Source organism: Haematobia irritans, chromosome 1, assembly GCF_050003625.1.
Source record: "Haematobia irritans isolate KBUSLIRL chromosome 1, ASM5000362v1, whole genome shotgun sequence".
In the NCBI taxonomy this organism is placed as follows: Eukaryota; Metazoa; Arthropoda; class Insecta; order Diptera; family Muscidae; genus Haematobia; species Haematobia irritans.
The window spans coordinates 183,506,499-183,527,826 of record NC_134397.1 but is presented as its reverse complement, the minus strand read 5'-3'; the positions used below and the strand labels follow the sequence as shown (position 1 = coordinate 183,527,826).

At 26.4% G+C, this 21,328-nt stretch overlaps 2 protein-coding genes across 3 annotated transcripts in view; one reads left to right on the top strand and one right to left on the bottom strand.

Annotated features, from left to right (window-relative positions):
* hdly (hadley) overlaps positions 1 to 14,076 on the bottom strand; it is a 30,544-nt gene extending 16,468 nt beyond the window's left edge. The window contains exon 1 of one of the 2 annotated variants that reach the window (XM_075292270.1): positions 13,949 to 14,076. The gene's annotated coding sequence lies outside the window, so the exon portion shown is untranslated. The remainder of the gene's footprint in view (positions 1 to 13,948) is intronic. The other variant, XM_075292271.1, reaches the window with a different exon arrangement.
* Positions 1 to 21,328, top strand: part of LOC142233506 (uncharacterized) — a 329,935-nt gene that overhangs the window by 51,483 nt on the left and 257,124 nt on the right. The window lies entirely within an intron of this gene.

Below are 21,328 nucleotides of genomic sequence, written 5' to 3'. Positions count from 1 at the left end.
GACGGTTTTTTTCTTTTTGCTGGGTGCTAATAGATGAACTCAAATCAATTCGAAATTTGGTTAAAGGCGCTACTTTGTTCGGTTTATGAGTTTAAAAAAATATATTCAAAATTATTTAAAAAAAAAATCAAATTTAAAATTACCTTTAACCAAAATTTGTTGATCGACTCTTCCTAGTGTACAAATCGACTAATCGACTTTTAATGAAGTAATCGGAAAGGACATTAGATTAAAATTTTTTATGCTGACAATTCAACAAAAGTCTGAAACGTTAAATTTTGTTAAATTTGCGAATAATCAAAACATTAGAAAATCGAAAAATAGGCTTTTCCAAATTTGGAAAAATTTGATTTCTTAAAAGTCATCAAATAAATCGATAATCAACTTCAACTTTTTAACTTTCATTGAAATTCCTAATATTAAAAGGTGGGAAAAAGATAACTTTGGTTGGAATCTCTTAAATTTGCACACTAAAGAAGGTGGACAACCCTCCAAAGTTTATGTTTCACACTATATCAAATTAATCACTGATAAGTGTCTACCTCCAAATTTTGGACCAAATATACGCAACAATGGATGCCCACGTTTAAGATATTTCACACCGTAAAAAAATTGTAATCGTGAATACAAAGATTTCAAGTTCTTAAAATAGGAATGCGAGCTTTGCCTGGCACAGAAGGTATATTTATGTTTTTCCTTGATATAATTTATTATTTATTCAAAATACCTAATTTTAAAGGTGGTCCTTTAAACAATTGGGATAATGTGGGAGCTATATGTATATCACTCGATTATGGCGCTCGAAATAATAAAGCATTCGTCCTTTCTTCGTCCATTCGTCCTTGTACAAATAAAAAAAGATAGACAGACAGGACTTACAAAAATTTCTGTGTATCCAAGATATAAATATTCTCTTCCACCCAAACCAAAAAAAAAAAACAGAAACTTTTTTAATTGCTATTGGTGGTCCATTAAATAATTCTACCAGAAATTCCTATGTTGTTGTGTTTTTTTTTTTTTTTTTTGCACCCAAATATTATCCAATAATTAACAATATCTCTTTTAGAAGATGGGAAAAATGAGAAAATTTGCCCAAAAATTAAACAAACCCCTCCCCACAAAATCAACAAAATAAAACCCATAACAAGGAAATCTTTGATTTTTAATTAAAATTAAACAAAATTCTTTCGGTTCTAATGATGTTGGCTAAGTAACTTTCGGATGTTTACCAAAACCCAAGCAAGAAGGGCAGATGAAGCTAAAGCAAAAAAATAAACACGAAATATTTTTCCATACCCACATGTTCGAAACTATGGCAACCAATAAAAACTCCTGTTACCAATCAATTCGCATTTCTGCAAATACAAGGCATAAAATCCCTCCAATCAAAAATTTCATGGAAACATAAGAAGTTGGTAGGGGATTTTCTCGTCTTCATGTTTACAAAGAAAAAAAAAAAAAAAATAAACTGTAGCCTTGAGTCATTCGTTTTCAAATTATATACGGGAAATTTCTTATTTTAATTTAAATTTCAACTCAAATTTGTTATTTGTTAATGTATATTTATACTTCCTTTAATTGCTTTTCGGTTTGGTTTTTGGTGATACAAAAAATAAATTTTGGATGAGGCCGAATCAAGAACTTTATACGCAATCCATGGTGTAGGGAACCAAAGACCGAAAGCCTGGCCGAGTTTTCTGACATTTATACTTGTTATTATTTTTTATTTATTTATTACTAATATTAAATTTATAGTAAATATGAAATTAGTATAAAAAAATAGAAAAAGCATTGCCAACATAGGCCATCAGCTAAGTATTTGTTTTTATACTCAGAGCCACATTGTGAAACAGGATATTATAAGTTAGTGCATAGGTTTGCAACACCCAGAAGGAGATGAGATAGACACACGGTGTCATTGGCAATAGGGCTCAAGATCGGCCCCTGAGTCGATCTAGCCATGCCCGTCTGCCGAGCTATACGTCCGTCCGTCTGTCTGTTAACACATTTTTGTGAATAAAGTCTGGGTCATAGTTTATTCCAATCGATTTCAAGTTCCGATTTACAGTCATAGAGAACATTTTGTCAAAACTTTATTTCTATAAACAATTATGTCAAAATTTGTTTTCTATAGAAAATTTTGTCAAAATTTTATTTCTATAGAAAATTTTGTCAAAATTTTATTTCTATAGAAAATTTTGTCAAAACTTTATTTCTATAAACAATTATGTCAAAATTTTATTTCTATAGAAAATTTTGTCAAAATTTGATTTTTATAGAAAATTTTGTCAAAATTTTATTTCTATAGAAAATTTTGTCAAAATTTTATTTCTATAGAAAATTTTGTCAAAATTTTATTTTCATAGAAAATTTTGTCAAAATGTTATTTCCATAGAAAATTTTGTAAAAATTTTATTTCTATAGAAAATTTTGTCAAAATTTTAATTCTCTAGAAAATTTTGTCAAAATTTTATTTCTATAGAAAATTTTGTCAAAATGTTGTTTCCATAGAAAATTTTGTCAAAATTTTATATATATCGAAAATTTTTTTTTAAAATTTTATTTCTATAGAAAATTTTGTCAAAATATTATTTCTACAATCGATTTCAAGTTCCGATTTACAGCCATATGACCACAGAGGCAAAAGTTTTACTCCGATTTACAGGAAATTTTTCGCAGGGAGTAGATTTAACATTCTTACTGCAAGGGTTGCCTTCCATATACCAGGATTGGGGCACCCTAGTGTTGACATAGAAATGCTTTACATTCAGTTTTTAGAGGAATCGTTAACATCTCTTGTAGGTGTGCAAGAAAATTATAAAATAACGTCTTGATTTGAAATCTTAAATCTGTAGAAGTAAATTTTACATTGAGTTTCAAGCAATTTTCATGATCAGTGCGCCTTCTACACCCTCAAGAAGTGAAGTCGGTCTATATGGAGGCATTACCAAATGGACCGATAAAAACTTAATCCGATACACGTTTTTGTGAGCCTAAAATACCAGAATATTTACAATTTCAGGCAAATCAGATAAAAACTACGTTTTGTAGAAACCCAAGGAGTTAAATCGGGAGATCGTTCTTATGGGGGCTATACTAAAATATGGACCGATACTCACAGTTTTCGGCACACCTCTTTATGGTCCTAAAATACCTCTAGATTTCAAATTTCAGACAAATTGGATAAAAGCTACGGTTTCTATAAGCCCAAGACCCCAAATCGGGACGTCTTTTTATATGGGGACCATACCAAAACATGGACCGATACTAACAATTTTTGGCACACGTATTTGTGGTCCTACAATACCTCTAGATTTCCAATTTCAGGTAAATTGAATAAAAACTGCGGTTTCTATAAACCCAAGAAGTAAAATCGGGAGATGGGTCTATGTGGGGGCTATACCAAAATATGGACCGATACTCACAATTTTTGGCACACGTATTTGTGGTCCTACAGTACCTCTAGATTTCCACTTTCAGGTAAATTGAATAAAAACTGCGGTTTCTATAAGCCCAAGAAGTAAAATCGGGAGATGGGTCTATATGGGGGCTATACCAAAATATGGACCGATACTCACAATTTTTGGCACACGTATTTGTAATCCTACAGTATCTCTAGATTTCCAATTTCAGGTAAATTGAATAAAAATTGCGGTTTCTATAAGCCCAAGAAATAAAATCGGTAGATCGGTCTATATGGGGGCTATACCAAAACATGGACCGATACTCACCATTTTTGGCACACCTCTTTATGGTCATAAAATACTTCTAGATTTCAAATTTCAGGCAAATTAGATAAAAACTACGATTTCTATAAGCCCAAGACCCCAAATCGGGAGGTCGGTTTATATGGGGACTATATCAAAACCTGGACCGATATAGCCCATCTTCGAACTTGACCTGCCTGCAGACAAAAGACGAGTTTGTGCAAAATTTCAGCACGATTGCTTCATTATTGAAGACTGTAGCGTGATTACAACAGACAGACAGACAGACAGACGGACAGACGGACATCGTTATATCGTCTTAGAATTTCTCCCTGATCAAGAATATATATACTTTATATAGTCGGAAATCGATATTTTGATGTGTTACAAACGGAATGACAAACTTATTATACCCCCGTCACCATTCTATGGTGGTGGGTATAAAAAGTTCCAAAAAGTGGAATTAAATCATAAACATTTTTGTGTGATTATTTTTTACACCTTTCAACGTGTATTAACTCAACAAGAGTACATCCGTTATGCTAATTCAATTTTTGGCTATGATTATGAACGTTTGACCAAAACAACAAATTTTTACTTTGGATCCACGCTTGCCACTCGATACAAAAATAATCTACCAAAATGTTGAAGAAAATTTTACCAAAAACTACCAAATAAAATATTTTACTAGTACTTTGCAGTTTTTTATTTCTATAAAATAATATAAATGAAATTTTCTATTGTACCATATAAAATTTGGACAAGATTTTCTAAAGAAATTAAATTTTGTCAAAACTTTCTATAGAAATACAATTTTGACAAAATTTTCTAGAGAATTAAAATTGTTGACAAAATTTTCTATAGAAATCAAATTTTGACAAAATTTTCTATAGAAATCAAATTTTGACAAAATTTTCTAGAGAATTAAATTTTTGACAAAATTTTCTATGGAATAAAATTTTGACAAAATTTTCTATAGAAATCAAATTTTGACAAAATTTTCTATAGAAATAAAATTTTGACAAAATTTTCTATAGAAATAAAATCGTGATAAAATTTTTCCATATAAATAAAATGTTTGACAATATTTTCTATACAAATAAAATTTCGAAAAAATGTTCTATAGAAATAAAATTTTGACAAAATTTTCTATAGAAATCAAATTCTGACAAAATTTTCTATAGAAATCAAATTTTGACAAAATTTTCTATAGAAATCAAATTTTGACAAAATTTTCTATAGAAATAAAATTTTGACAAAATTTTCTATAGAAATAAAATGTTGATTAAATATTCTAGAGAATTAAAATGTTGATAAAATTTTCTATGGAAATAAAATTTTGACAAAATTTTCTAGAGAATTAAAATTTTGACAAAATATTCTATAGAAATAAAATGTTGACAAAATTTTCTATAGAAATAAAATTTTGACAAAATTTTCTATAGAAATAAAATTGTGATAAATTTTTTCCATATAAATAAAATGTTTGACAATATTTTCTATACAAATAAAATTTCGAAAAAATTTTCTATAGAAATAAAATTTTGACAAAATTTTCTATAGAAATAAAATTTTGACAAAATTTTCTATAGAAATAAAATTTTGACAAAATTTTCTATAGAAATAAAATTTTGACAAAATTTTCTATAGAAATCAAATTTTGACAAAATTTTCCATAGAAATCAAATTTTGACAAAATTTTCTAGAGAATTAAATTTTTGACAAAATTTTCTATGGAATAAAATTTTGACAAAATTTTCTATAGAAATAAAATTTTGACAAAATTTTCTAGAGAATTAAAATTTTTGACAAAATTTTCTATAGAAATAAAACTTTGACAAAATTTTCTATAGAAATCATATTTTGACAAAATTGTTTATAGAAATAAAATTTTGACAAAATTTTATCTAGGAATACAATTCTGACAACATTTCTATAGAAATAAAATTTAAAAAAAAAATTTTTTATAGAAATAAAATTTAAAAAAAAAAATTTTATAGAAATAAAATTTTGACAATATTTTCTAGAGAATTAAATTTTTGACAAAATTTTCTATGGAATAAAATTTTGACAAAATTTTCTATAGAAATAAAATTTTGACAAAATTTTCTATAGAAATAAAATTTTGACAAAATTTTCTATAGAAATAAAATTGTGATAAAATTTTTCCATATAAATAAAATGTTTGACAATAGTTTCTATACAAATAAAATTTCGAAAAAATTTTCTATAGAAATCAAATTTTGACAAAATTTTCTATAGAAATCAAATTTTGACAAAATTTTCTATAGAAATAAAATTTTGACAAAATTTTCTATAGAAATAAAATGTTGATTAAATATTCTAGAGAATTAAAATTTTGATAAAATTTTCTATGGAAATAAAATTTTGACAAAATTTTCTAGAGAATTAAAATTTTGACAAAATATTCTATAGAAATAAAATTTTGACAAAATTTTCTATAGAAATAAAATTGTGATAAAATTTTTTCATATAAATAAAATGTTTGACAATATTTTCTATACAAATAAAATTTCGAAAAAATTTTCTATAGAAATAAAATTTTGACAAAATTTTCTATAGAAATCAAATTTTGACAAAATTTTCTATAGAAATCAAATTTTGACAAAATTTTCCATAGAAATCAAATTTTGACAAAATTTTCTAGAGAATTAAATTTTTGACAAAATTTTCTATGGAATAAAATTTTGACAAAATTTTCTATAGAAATAAAATTTTGACAAAATTTTCTAGAGAATTAAAATTTTTGGCAAAATTTTCTATAGAAATAAAACTTTGACAAAATTTTCTATAGAAATCATATTTTGACAAAATTGTTTATAGAAATAAAATTTTGACAAAATTTTCTCTAGGAATAAAATTCTGACAACATTTCTATAGAAATAAAATTTAAAAAAAAATTTTTTTATAGAAATAAAATTTTTACAATATTTTCTATAGAAATACGATTTTGACAAAATTTTCTATACAAATAAAATTTTGAAAAAATTTTCTATTCAAATAAAATTTTGATAAAATTTTCTATAGAAATAAAATGTTGACAACAACAATTTAAATTTTGACAAAATTTTCGATAGAATTTTCTATAGACATAAAATTTTGAAAAAATTTTCTATAGAAATAAAATTTTTAAAGATTTTCCAAAGAAATAAAATTTTGAAAAAATTTTCTATATTAATAAAATTTTGAAAAATTTTTCTATAGAAATAAAATTTTGACAAAATTTTCGATATTAATAAAATTTTGAAAAAAAAATTCTATAGAAATAAAATTTTGAAAAAAAAAATTCTATAGAAATAAAATTTTGAAAACTTTTCTATAGAAATAAAATTTTGAAAAATTTTTTATATAAATAAAATTTTGAAAAATTTTTCTATAGAAATAAAATTTTGACAATATTTTGTATAGAAACAAAATTTTGACAAAATTTTCTGTAGAAATAACATGTTGATAAAAATTTCTATAGAAATAAAATTGTGACAAAATTTTCTATAGAAATATTTGTCGAATTTCCATTATTTTTTTAAATGCGGCAAAAGTCGTCATATATATGTCTTATATATGATAATCGAATTTGAAGAGTTGGTTAAAAAAAAAAAAAATATGTTATACTTTCGCTGGGTTTATATGTATGTTCGCCAATGCATTAGTTGTTTTTTTTCGCAACCACTGTTCTATTACCTTGTTTCGCAATAACCATTAAAATGTATGGGCTTTGTAAACAGAAATGTTTTAAGCGAATATCAATTAGGGGCTAAAATATCGCTATTCTGTGTAACACAAAAGATTCAGTCTGGCTCTCTTTGTCTGTTCGATAGAATTTATTACGCAAATTATTTCCAACATCATGGTGATGAGATGCAAAAGCAAATAGTGTTAAAAGCATTGTTAATTTTAATTGATTTCGATTTGAGATGAAATATCAAGCCAATAGCAAATTCCGCGAAAAATGGGTGAATATCTATAACCTTCACTTTGGGCGGGATGCAGGATCTAATCGATAAGCGCAAACATTTTTCTGTTGGTTTAAATTACAATTCAATTAAATGGGTTATTGCTGGTATTTCGACTCAATCCTCTGGCTACTCCCACTCTCTGGTTATAGCGGATGACTGGCATAGCAAAACACAAAAAAAAAACGTAAATTGCAAAATTGTCAGTAATTAGAGCGAAAGATTTCCAGAAAACGTTTTAACCTTTCACATTGTCCTCTACCAATGGTGTGGGCATAAATGGCTGACTGCTGGCGATAAGGATGAAAGCACCACAATGAAAAGGGATTTAAAGTCGTGTTTTTTTCTATTGAAAGTTAATCAAGCGATTAATTGTTCACAAAATTGTGGCCAATTATTGAAATCTAACTAAAGACAAAGAAGAAATAGGGAGAAAAAGAAACAGACAAAGACTTTGCAAATAAAATTGTCTTGGAAATCAAAATGTAAACATTTTAGGGGCAATTGCTGAAAACTTTGTAAAATTGATTGGGCGATGTTAGTAAATAATATGGGATTGCCATATTTATTTACAAAATTTTACATTTCCTTTTTTTTTGTTTTGAAAATGTACATTCAAAAAATTTATTTATTAAAAAAAATATATTTATTTTTAACGATTTTATTTAGTTATTAAGAGTGTTCCTAAAAATGTTTCATAAATTCTATGAATAAAATTCATGCAGAAAGAAAGTACAGAATTTGAATAGCTACGTATTACATACATAATGAAATGACCAAATCTTTATATCACTTTTGAAAGAAATATACCCTTCGACACTAACAAAATATTTACATTTACATCATATTTACGAAAATCGGCATAATATTAAATGAAACTTTCTTTTTTGGTATACCCACCACCCTAGAATGGCGATAGGGGTATTACAAGATTGCGATTATATATTATAAGATTCTTATATAAAGCATATATATGTTTGATCAGGATGTGATCCTTAGGTATTTTAAACATGGTTGCCACAGTTGGTAGAATTCTACCAAAAATGGTAGATTTTTTACTGTATGGTCGACTAATAGAATTTTTGATGTTTTGGTAGATTTTAAAAATTACTCTTCTCCAACTTAGGGGTACTTCTTAAATGTTCTATAGAACTTAAACCTTACAAAAAAGAAATACAATTTTTATAAAATATTCTATAGAAATAAATTTTTGACAAAATTTTCTGCCAGAATAAAATTTTGTCAAATTTGATTTCTAAATTTGGCAAAATTTTCAATAGAAATAATATTTTACAAAATGTTCTATGTTCTTTTGACAAAATTTTCTATAAAAATAAAATTTGCCAAAATTTTTACAGAAATAAAAGTTTGACAACATTTTTCTATAGAAATAAAATTTTGGCAAAATTTTCTATACAAATAACATTTTGACAAAATTTTCTATAGAAAAAAACTTTTAATTCTGACAAAATTTTCTATACAAATAACACTTTGACAAAAATTTCTAGAGAAAAAAACTTAAAAAAAAAAAATTATAAAAAATAAAATTATGAGAAAATTTTCTATACAAAATAAAATTTGGTAAAATTTTCTATAGAAATAAAATTTCTATACAAATTAAATTTTGACAATATTTTCTGTAGAAGTAAAATTTTGACAAAATTTTCTATCGACATAAAATTTTGACAAAATTTTCTTTAGAAATAAAATTTTTGACAATATTTTCATAAGAAATACAATTTTGGAAAAATTTTCTATAGAAATAAAATCTTGATAAAATGTTCCCATATAAATTAAATTTTTGACAAAATTTTCTATACAAATAAAATTTCGATAAAATATTCTATAAAAATAAACTTTTGACAATATTTTCTAAAGAAATAAACTTTTGACAAAATTTTCTATAGAAAAAAAAATTTGAGAAAATTTTCTATAAAAATAAAATTTAGAAAACAACATTTTCTTATAGAAAAAAAAATTGACAAAATTTTCTATATAAATAACATTTTGACAAAATTTTCTACAGAAATAAACTTTAAACAAAATTTTTTTAGCGAAATAAAATTTTGATTTAATTTATCTATAGAAATAAAATTTTTGACAATATTTTCTATACGAATAAAATTTGGCAAAATTTTCTATACAAATAAAATTTTGACAGCATTTTCTATCGAAATAAAATTTTGACAAAATTTTCTATAGAAATAAAATTTTGACAACATTTTCATTAGACATACAATTTTGATACAATTTTCTATAGAAGTGTACTTTTGATAAAACTTTTCCATACAAATACAATTTTTGACAATATTTTCTATACAAATAAAATTTCGACAATATTTTCTACAGAAATAAAATTTTGACAATATTTTCTAAAGAAATAAAATTTTGACAATAACTTTTGACAAAATTTCCTATAGAAACAAAATTTTGAGAAAATTTTCTATACAAATAAAATTTGACAAAATTTTCTATAATAATAAAATTTTGACATTTTTCTATAGAAATAAAATTTTGACAAAATTTTCTATACAAATAACATTTTTACAAAATTTTCTATAGAAATACATTTTTAACAAAATTTTTTGTAGAAATAAAATATTGAGAAAATTTTCTATACAAATACAATTTGGCAAAATTTTCTATAGAAATAAAATTTCTATATTAATAACATATTGACAAAATCTTTCTATAGAAATAAAATTTGGACAAAAATTTTCTATAGAAATAAAATTTTGACAAAATTTTCTATTTTTGCAAAATTTTCTATAAAAATAAAATTTTGATTAAATTTTCTATATAAATAAAATTTTGACAAAATTTTCTATAGAAATGAAATTTTGATTATATTTTCTATAGAAATACCCTTTTGACACAATTGTCTATAGAAACAAAATTTTGAGAACATTTTTTGTACAAATAAAATTATTGCTACCTTTTTCTATAGAAATAAAAATTTGAAAAAAATTTCTATAGAAATAAAATTTTGACAAAATTTTCTATAGAAATAAAATTTTGACAATATTTTCTATAGAAACAAACTTTAGACAAACTTTTCTATAGAAACAAAATTTTGATTAAATTTTCTATATAAATAAAATTTTGACAAAATTGTCTAAAGAAATAAAATTTTGATAATATATTCTATAGAAATACACTTTGGCACAATTGTCTATAGAAACAAAATTTTGAGAAAATCTTTTTTACAAATAAAATTTTTGCAACATTTTTCTGTAGAAATAAAATTTTGACAAAATTTTCTTTAGAAACAAAATTTTGAGGAAATTTACTATAAAAATAAAATTTGGCACAATTTTCTATACAAATAAAATTTTGACAACATTTTGCTACAAAAATAAAATTTCGACAAAATTTTCTATAGAAATAAAATTTTGACAAAAATTTCTATAGAAATAAGATTTTGATTAAATTTATCTATAGAAATAAAATTATTGACAAGATTTCCTATACAAATACAATTTGGCAACATTTTCTATACAAATAAAATTTTGACAACATTTTCTATAGAAATAAAATTTTGACAAATTTTTCTATAGAAATAAAATTTTGATTAAATCTATCTATAGAAATAAAATTTATGACAATATTTTCTATACAAATAAAATTTTGCAAAATTTTCTATAGAAATAAACTTTTGACAAAATTTTCTATAGAAATAAAATTTTGACAGAATTTTCTATAGAAATAAAATTTTGACAAAATTTTCTATAGAAATAAAATTTTGACAAAATTTTCTATAGAAATAAAATTTTGACAAAATTTTCTATAGAAATAACATTTTGACAATATTTTCTATACAAATAAAATTTTGATTAAATTTATCTATAGAAATAAAATTTTTGACAATATTTTCTATACAAATAAAATTTGGCAAAATTTTCTATAGAAATAAAATTTCTATATTAATAACATTTTGACAAAATTTTTCGATAGAAATAAAATTTTGCCAACATTTTTCTATAGAAATAAAATTTTGACAAAATTTTCTATAGAAATAAAAATTTGACAAAATTTTCTGTAGAACTAAAATTTTGACAAATTTTTCTATAGAAATAAAATTTTGATTAAATTTATCTATAGAAATAAAATTTATGACAATATTTTCTATACAAATAAAATTTTGCAAAATTTTCTATAGAAATAAAATTTTGATTAAATTTTCTATATAAATAAAATTTTGACAAAATTTTCTATAGAAATAAAATTTTGACAATATTTTCTATAGAAATGCACTTTTGACATAAATGTCTATAAAAACAAAAATTTGAGAACATTTTTTATACAAATAAAATTTTTGCAACATTTTTCTATAGAAATAAAATTTTGACAAAATTTTCTATAGAAAAACAATTTTGACAATATTTTCTCTAGAAATAAACTTTTGACAAAATTTTCTATAGAAACAAAATTTTAAGAAAATTTTCTATACAAATAAAATTTGGCAAAATTTTCTATACAAATAAAATTTTGACAACATTTTGCTACAGAAATAAAATTTCGACAAAATTTTCTATATAAATAAAATTTTGACAATATTTTCTATAGAAATAAAATTTCGACAAACATTTCTATAGCAATAAAATTTTTGACAATATTTGCTATACAAATAAAATTTTGCAAAATTTTCTATACAAATAAGATTTTGACAAAATTTTCTATAGAAATAAAATTTTGACAAAATTTTCAATAGAAAAACAATTTTGACAATATTTTCTCTAGAAATAAACTTTTGACAAAATTTTCTATAGAAACAAAATTTTAAGAAAATTTTCTATACAAATAAAATTTGGCAAAATTTTCTATACAAATAAAATTTTGACAACATTTTGCTACAGAAATAAAATTTCGACAAAATTTTTTATAAAAATAAAATGTTGACAATATTTTCTATAGAAATAAAATTTTGACAAACATTTCTATAGCAATAAAATTTTTGACAATATTTGCTATACAAATAAAATTTTGTAAAATTTTGTATACAAATAAGATTTTGACAAAATGTTTCTATAGAAATAAACTATACCCACCATCCTAGAATGGCGGCAGGGGTATTATAAAATTGCGATTATATATTACAAAATTCCTGATATAGTTTTGATCAAAATGTGATCCTAAGATGATCTAAATCATGTCCGTCTTACAGTTTCTAATAGCGAAGCTATCGTACGGAAATTTTGCACCTCTTTTTTTTTTGTTTGCATGCAAGTCAAATTCGAAATCGAAATTCATTGATCCAATTAATTTTATAATTGAAGTTACTCACATAATTAATTAGAAATAAAAATACACCTTATTTAAAAAATTTATTGAATTCTTCCGGTACTTTCGATTAATTTTTTAGTTGGTTCTATTAAAAATTCAATTGATTTTTATGCAAAAATTTAATAAAATTTTTTATTCAGCATTTAAATTATTTATTAATTATTTATTTATAATTATTTTTCCGTTAGATGAAATATTTTATTGTTATTTTACAAGATTTTATATTTATATATGAATTTTTCGCATATAATTTTACTTGGTTTTTTCTTTGGATTTTAGTCCTGCCTAATTTTTTTGAATAAAATTTCCTATTATTTTTTTAATTGAAAATATATTTTGTCTATTTAATTAAAATATCAATTGGAATAGTTATTTTTTTAATTTAAAATGTGAACAAAAAATAATAATTTTCTTAATAGACTTTAATTTAATTTTAATTTTAATTAATTTTAATTAAAAAGTTAATTGTATCAGTTAGTTTATTAATTAATTACGTTTTAAACTTCAATCAACTTCTAATTGGAAATGTTTTGGTGGTATTTTTTTTTTTCTGTGTAATAACTATAGTGTATTGGCATTCCAGACTGGGATTCTTTGAAAATCCCATCTAGAGACAGAAATAAAGCAAAAGGTTAAATTCAAATAAACATTTGTTTTCTTTTAATTTAATTCTCTTTTATGTAAGGGTCAGTTGAATTAATCAATGGATTTCTAAATGAACCATTCCAAGAAAAAGGCAAACAAGACCCTTTATATTTAGCACAGTGGTTTAAAGCAACACTTGCCGGATAGGGGAAAATTTCAATTTCCTTCAAAATATTTAAGTAGGTCGTACCGATCTTCTGTGGTAGTACCAAAAATAATTGTCACTAATTTTTATTTTTAAATTAATAATAGACTTTTAACTAAATACTGCTGCCATTCAATAATGGATTGTCATGTCTTCTTCGTAATATGATAAGTGAAAACAATTTGGTTACTTACACTCTATCAGTCTCAGGTAGTTTTATAATTTGTACTTCAAGTTTTTATTTTTTATTTTTGTTTAATTGCAAAACACTTTTCTTAATAGCTTAATAGACTTTCCACTTCAACTTGCACAAAACAATTGATGACTTTTCAGGTAATGCAAATGCTTTTTAAAGCAATAAAATGTTATCTGTTTTCAATTGAATTCTTAAAAAAAAAATATTCAGTTGGTATCCCGTCATAAGTTAGAAAATTTCTTGGAGCAACGACTATGTGAGTCATCATGCATGTCAAATACATAAGAAAATACTGCGCAGGCTAGCATATTAAGACGCCCCATTCAAATGTTGATAATATTCCTCGAAATTGACGCATTCTGATGCTAATACACCATATGTGTATGCATTAGAATTTTTGTTAATTTCACATAATTTTCTCAGAAGGCTAATTGAAGAAGAAAACACAAATTCTAATTGTTTTCAATTGTTAGGGTATTCTCGTTTTTATTTAAAAAATATATATAATTTCAAGAAAATTTTAAAACAACCAACGGAATATAAAATAAAGAGGAAACTTTTTTTCTAAAGAATCAATTCACAGAACTGCCAGGAATCACTTGTACTCATTTTTGTTTCCTATGAAATTTTTGAATAACCGAATAGCAATATAATGCCATTATGGGTATAACAAACTTTCACGGTAAAAATTCAATCCCGGTTTCATAAAACCAAGTGGTGACATTTTTCTGTATACTCAAAGTACAATATTATATTTTTACATTGGGCACTATGTATTGCAACCAATTTCAGACTGCTATCGTTTCCAAAGCGCTCTTCTCACAGCTGCCAAATTTATTCCAGTGAGACCTCATTTTATTGTTTACCAACTTGCGAAAGCATTTTGATATATTACATTCAGTTATTTGTAATGAAATTAAATGGTGATAGGGTGATTGTGGATGAAATAAATAACACAAAACAAGTAAGGAAAGTGTAAAGTCGGGGCCGACTACATTATGTCCTGCACCACTTTGTAGATCTAAATTTTCGATATGATATCATATCCGTCAAATGTGTTGGGGGCTATATATAAAGGTTTGTCCCAAATATATACATTTAAATATCACTCGATTTGGACAGAATTTGATAGACTTCAACAAAATCTATAGACTCAAAATTAAAGTCGGCTAATGCACTAGGCTGGAACACAATGTTAGTAAAAACAAGTATATACGGCCGTACGTTCGGCCAGGCCGAAGCTTATGTACCCTCCATCATGGATTGCGTAGAAACTTCTTCTAAACACTGCCATCCACAATCGAATTACTTAAGTTGCGGTAACGCTTGCCGATGGCAAGGTATCTTAAAACCTCCTAACACCATCTTCTAAATTGTATGTAAGTCCATACGTGGTATATATTAAATCAAAAAAGATCGATCCAATAAGTGTATAATTCAGTTTGACAAAATAGACATAAAATTTTGACAAAATTTTCTACAGAAATAAAATTTTAACAAAATTTTCTATAGAAATAAACTTTTGACCAAATTTTCGATAGAAATAAAATCTTGGTAAATTATTTTTGGCTCGAGTTGCAACCATGATTATGAATCGAATAAAATTTGAACAAAATTTTCTATAGAAATAAAATTTTGACAAAATTTTCTATAGAAATAAAATTTTGACAATGATGAAAATTTTATTATGAACGGAATAAAATTTTAACAAAATTTTCTCTAGAAATAAAATTTTGACAAAATTTTCTATAGCAATAAAATTTTGGTAGATTATTTTTGGCTCTAGTGGCAACCATGATTATGAACCGATATGGACCTATTTTTGTGTGATTGGACCAATTTGGTATGGTTCTTAGCGACCATATACTAACACCACGATCCTAATTTGAACCGGATCAGATGAATTTTGCTCCTCCAAGAGTCTCCGGAGGTCAAATTTGGAGAACGTTTTATATGGGGGCAATATATAATTATGGACCGATATGGACCATGTTTCAAATTACAACCGGATTGGATGAAATTTGCTTCTCTTGGAGACTTCGCAAGCCAAATCTGGGGATCGGTTTATATGGGGGCTATATATAATTATAAACCGATGTGGACCAATTTTTACATGGTTTTTAGAGACCATATACCAATATCATGTACCAAATTTCAGGCGGATCGGATGAAATTTACTTCTCTTTGAGGCTCCGCAACCCAAATCTGGGGATCGGTTTATATGGGCGCTATATATAATTATGGACCGATGTGGACCAATTTTCGCACGGTTGTTAGAGACCATATACCAATACCATGTACCAAATTTCAGCAGGATCGGATGCAATTTGCTTCTCTTTGAGGCTTCGCAAGCCAAATCTGGAGATTGGTTTATATGGGGTCTATATATAATTATGGACCGATGTGGACCAATTTTTGCATGGCTGTTAGAGACCATATACCAACATCATGTACCAAATTTCAGCCGGATCGGATGAAATTTGCTTCTCTTTGAGGCTCCGCAAGCCAAAATCTGGGGATCGGTTTATATGGGGGATATATATAATTATGGACCAATGTGGACCAATTTTTGCATGATTGTTAGAAACCATATACCAACTCCATGTACCAAATTCCAGCCGGATCGGATGAAATATGCTTCTCTTAGAGGCTCCACTAGCCAAATCTGGGGATCGGTTTATATGGGGGCTATATATAATTAAGGACCGATATGGACCAATTTTTGCATGGTTGTTAGAGACCATATACCAACACCACGTAACAAATTTCAGCCGGATCGGATGAAATATGCTTCTCTTAGAGGCTCCACTAGCCAAATCTGGGGATCGGTTTATATGGGGGCTATATATAATTAAGAACCGATATGGACCAATTTTTGCATGGTTGTTAGAGACCATATACCAACACCACGTAACAAATTTCAGCCGGATCGGATGCAATTTGCTTCTCTTTGAGGCTTCGCAAGCCAAATCTGGAGATTGGTTAGATGGGGTCTATGTATAATTATGGAACCAATTTTTGCATGGTTGTTAGAGACCATATACCAATACCATGTACCAAATTTCAGCCGGATCGGATGCAATTTGCTTCTCTTTGAGGCTTCGCAAGCCAAATCTGGAGATTGGTTTATATGGGGTCTATATATAATTATGGACCGATGTGGATCGGATGCAATTTGCTTCTCTTTGAGGCTTCGCAAGCCAAATCTAGAGATCGGTTTATATGGGGGCTATATATAATTATGGACCGATGTGGACCAATTTTTGCATGGTTGTTAGAGACCATATACCAACATCATGAACCAAATTTCAGCCGGATCGGATGAAATTTTCTTCCCGTTGAGGCTCCGCAAGCCAAATCTGGGGATCGGTTTATATGGGGGCTATATATAATTATGGACCGATGTGCACCAATTTTTGCATGGTTGTTAGAGACCATATACCAACACCATGTACCAAATTTCAGCCGGATCGGATAAAAAATGCTTCTGTTAGAGGCTCCACAAGCCAAATCTGAGGGTCCCTTTATATGGGGGCTATACGTAAAAGTGGACCGATATAGCCAATTTTCAATACCATCCGACCTACATCGATAACAACTACATGTGCCAAGTTTCAAGTCGATAGCTTGTTTCGTTCGGAAGTTAGCGTGATTTCAACATACGGACGGACGGACGGACATGCTTAGATCGACTCAGAATTTCACCACGATCCAGAATATATATACTTTATGGGGTCTTAGAGCAATATCTCGATGTGTTACAAACGGAATGACAAAGTTAATATACCCCCATCCTATGATGGAGGGTATAAAAATGGGAAAAATTTAAATCTGAAGCAATTTTAAGGAAACTTCGCAAAATTTTATTTATGATTTATCGCTCGATATATATGTATTAGAAATTTAGGGAAATTAGAGTCATTTTAAAACTTTTCGACTAAGCAGTGGCGATTTTACATTTTTGTCGAAATCAGAAAAACATATATATGGGAGCTATATCTAAATCTGAACCGATTTCAACCAAATTTGGCACGAATAGCTACAATGCTAATTCTACTCCCTGTGAAAAATTTCAATTAAATCGGAGCAAAAAATTTGCCACTGTGGTCATATGAGTGTAAATCGGCCTAGAGCTATATATGGGAGATATATATAAATCTTAACCGATTTCAACCAAATTTGGCACGCATAGCTACAATGCTAATTCTACTCCCTGTGCAAAATTTCAATTAAATCGGAGTAAAAGATTGGCCACTGTGGTCATATGAGTGTAAATCGGGCGAACAATATATATGGGAGCTATATCTAAATCTGAACCGATTTCAATAAAATTTGACACACTTGACTACACTACTAATTGTACTCCTAGTGCAAAATTTCAACCAAATTGGGATAAAACTCTGGCTTCTGGGACCGTATTAGTCCATATCGGGCGAAAGATATATATGGGAGCTATATCTAAATCTGAACCGATTTCTTCCAAAATCAAATGAGCCAAACCACATACTTGTGCCAAATTTGAAGTCGATTGGACTAAAACTGCGACCTAGACTTTGATTACAAAAATGTGTTCACGGACAGACGGACATGGCTATATCGACTCAGGAGCCCACCCTGAGCATTTTTGCCAAAGACACCATGTGTCTATCTCGTCTCCTTCTGGGTGTTGCAAACATATGCACTAACTTATAATACCATGTTCCACAGTGTGGCGCAGGGTAGGTTAGGTTAGGTGGCAGCCCGATGTATCAGGCTCACTTAGACTATTCAGTCCATTGTGATACCACATTGGTGAACTTCTTTCTTATCACTGAGTGCTGCCCGATTCCATGTTAAGCTCAATGACAAGGGACCTCCTTTTTATAGCCGAGTCCGAACGGCGTTCCACATTGCAGTTAAACCACTTAGAGAAGCTTTGAAACCCTCAGAAATGTCACCAGCATTACTGAGGTGGGATAATCCACCGCTGAAAAACATTTTGGTGTTGGGTCGAAGCAGGAATCGAACCCACGACCTTTTGTATGCAAGGCGGGCATGCTAACCATTGCACCACGGTGGCGCAGGGTATAAAAATGGACACATCCACGGTTGCCACTCGAACCATAAATCATCTACCAAAATTTGGAGAAACTTTTACCCAATAATTATAAAACAAAAATAACGTATTTTTCACAAACGTTAATTTCTGTATAAAATTTCATTTTTATAGAAAATTTTATCAAAATTTTATTTTTTTTTTTTAACAAATTTGTCAAAATTTAATTTCCATAGAAAATTTTGTAAAAATTTTAATTTCTATAGAAAATTTTCTCAAAATTTTATTTCTAAAGAAAATTTTCGTTAAAATATTATTTCTAAAGAAAATTTTTGTTAAAATTTTATTTCTATAGAAAAAATTCTCAAAATTTTATTTTTATATTCAAAATTTTTTTCAAAAGCTTATTTCTATATATATATATATATATATATATATATATATATATATATATATATATATTTTTGTTAAAATTTTATTTCTATAGAAAAAATTCTCAAAATTTTATTTCTATAGAAAATTTTGTCAAGATTTTATTTCTATAGAAAATTTTGTTAAAATTTTATTTCTATAGAAAATTTTGCCAAAAATTTTATTTCTATAGAAAATTTTGTCCAAATTTTATTTCTAAAGGAAATTATGTCAAAAATTTTTTTTCAGTAAAAATTTTTTTCAAAATTTTATTTCTATTGAAAATTTTTTAAAAATTTTATTTTTTTGAAAATTTTCTCAAAATTTTATTTCTATAGAAAATTTTCCCAAATTTTTTTGTCTAGAAAATTTTCCCAAAAATTTTTCCCTATAAAAATTTTCCAAAATTTTTTTTCTATCCAGAATATAAGTGCCTCTTAGTTTGAGAGGAATGTTTCGAAAAATCTACCAAAATATCAAGAATTGTACCAATAAAATTTTGGCAAAATTTTCTACATAAAAAAAAATTAGGCAAATTTGTTTATGAAAATAAAATGTTTAAAAAAAATTTCTATAGAAAAACCATTTTTGACAAAATTTTCTATAAAAATAAAATTTTGACAAACTTTTCTAAAGAAAAATAAAAACAATGAGAAATAAAATTTGTGCTTAGAAATAAAATTTTTATTGTTGTGTTGATTTCAGCCAAAAACAGAGGTAGATTTGTGGTAACATTTTCTTCAAATTTTGGTAGTTTGTTTTAAGCACGAGTAATAACCATGGTTACACTTCAGGGGGATTTCATAACAGATACTCTCCCAGTAGATCGATTCATATGTAATGCTTTCCGAAGATAAATGTAAAATTTCTACATAGAAATTTCATCACATTTTGTTAGATGAATCTTAAAAATCTCTGATGATCTTAAATACTATAAAATTTTACCCACATTACTCGAATGAGCTTTTCGTGCTCATTCGAGTAATGTGGTAAATATAATCGTGCATTTGGAGTTTTCAATGATCCAGAGGCCGGTGTATATGAGCATAATATAAAACTTCGGTTTAATGGAAATTCAAAAAATTCGGTTTAATGGGAAAAAAACTTGGGATTATTGGAAAGCTATATGACTTTTATACTTTCATTATTTGTTTTATTATTTGCATATGGCCACACCAAAAATTAAGTTTACATTTGACTAAAACGTATAATTAATGTTGTCATTTATATAAATTATTTTTATGTTATTTACATTAAATCACTTTGCTAAATATATTTCATTATCATACCTAATTCCATGTATGCCACTTCCAATATTTGCCGTACTCTTCATGAAATGCCTTATCAATTTCATTCATTAAATATTTGTATTAATATTATTTTTGACAATACTTGGTAATTAAATTTCAACAATTGTGATAATATTATCTATAGAATAACATTAAGGTGGGTAAAGTAAATAAGAGCTAAGAGGTAAGGTAAATAAGAGCTAATCCAATTTTGCAATTTTTAAAACATCAGTCTAACATATGTAGAAATTTGTTTTACATTTGTAAAGAAATACCACATTGGAATCTAATAACCACCATTCTATGGTGGTGGATATAAGCAAAAAAATTTGTTTTTAGAATTTTACATTGTATAAAATAATTAATTATTTTTATTTTGTATAAATATTTAAAGATGGAAATGTAGAGTGGCAGACATGTATTGCAGCAAAGTAAAGCTCTGTATTTTATTCTTTTTATATAGCCTGTGCCACACCCACAATGAAATGAACTAGGCACATGGTGTCTTTTGCAATAATGCTCCGAGCGCGACCTGAGTCGATTTGGCCATGTCCGTCTGTCTGTAAACATATTTTTGTAATGAAAGATTTACCCAGATATGCTTTAAAATTTGCACAAGGAATACAATTGATAGTGTCGTAAA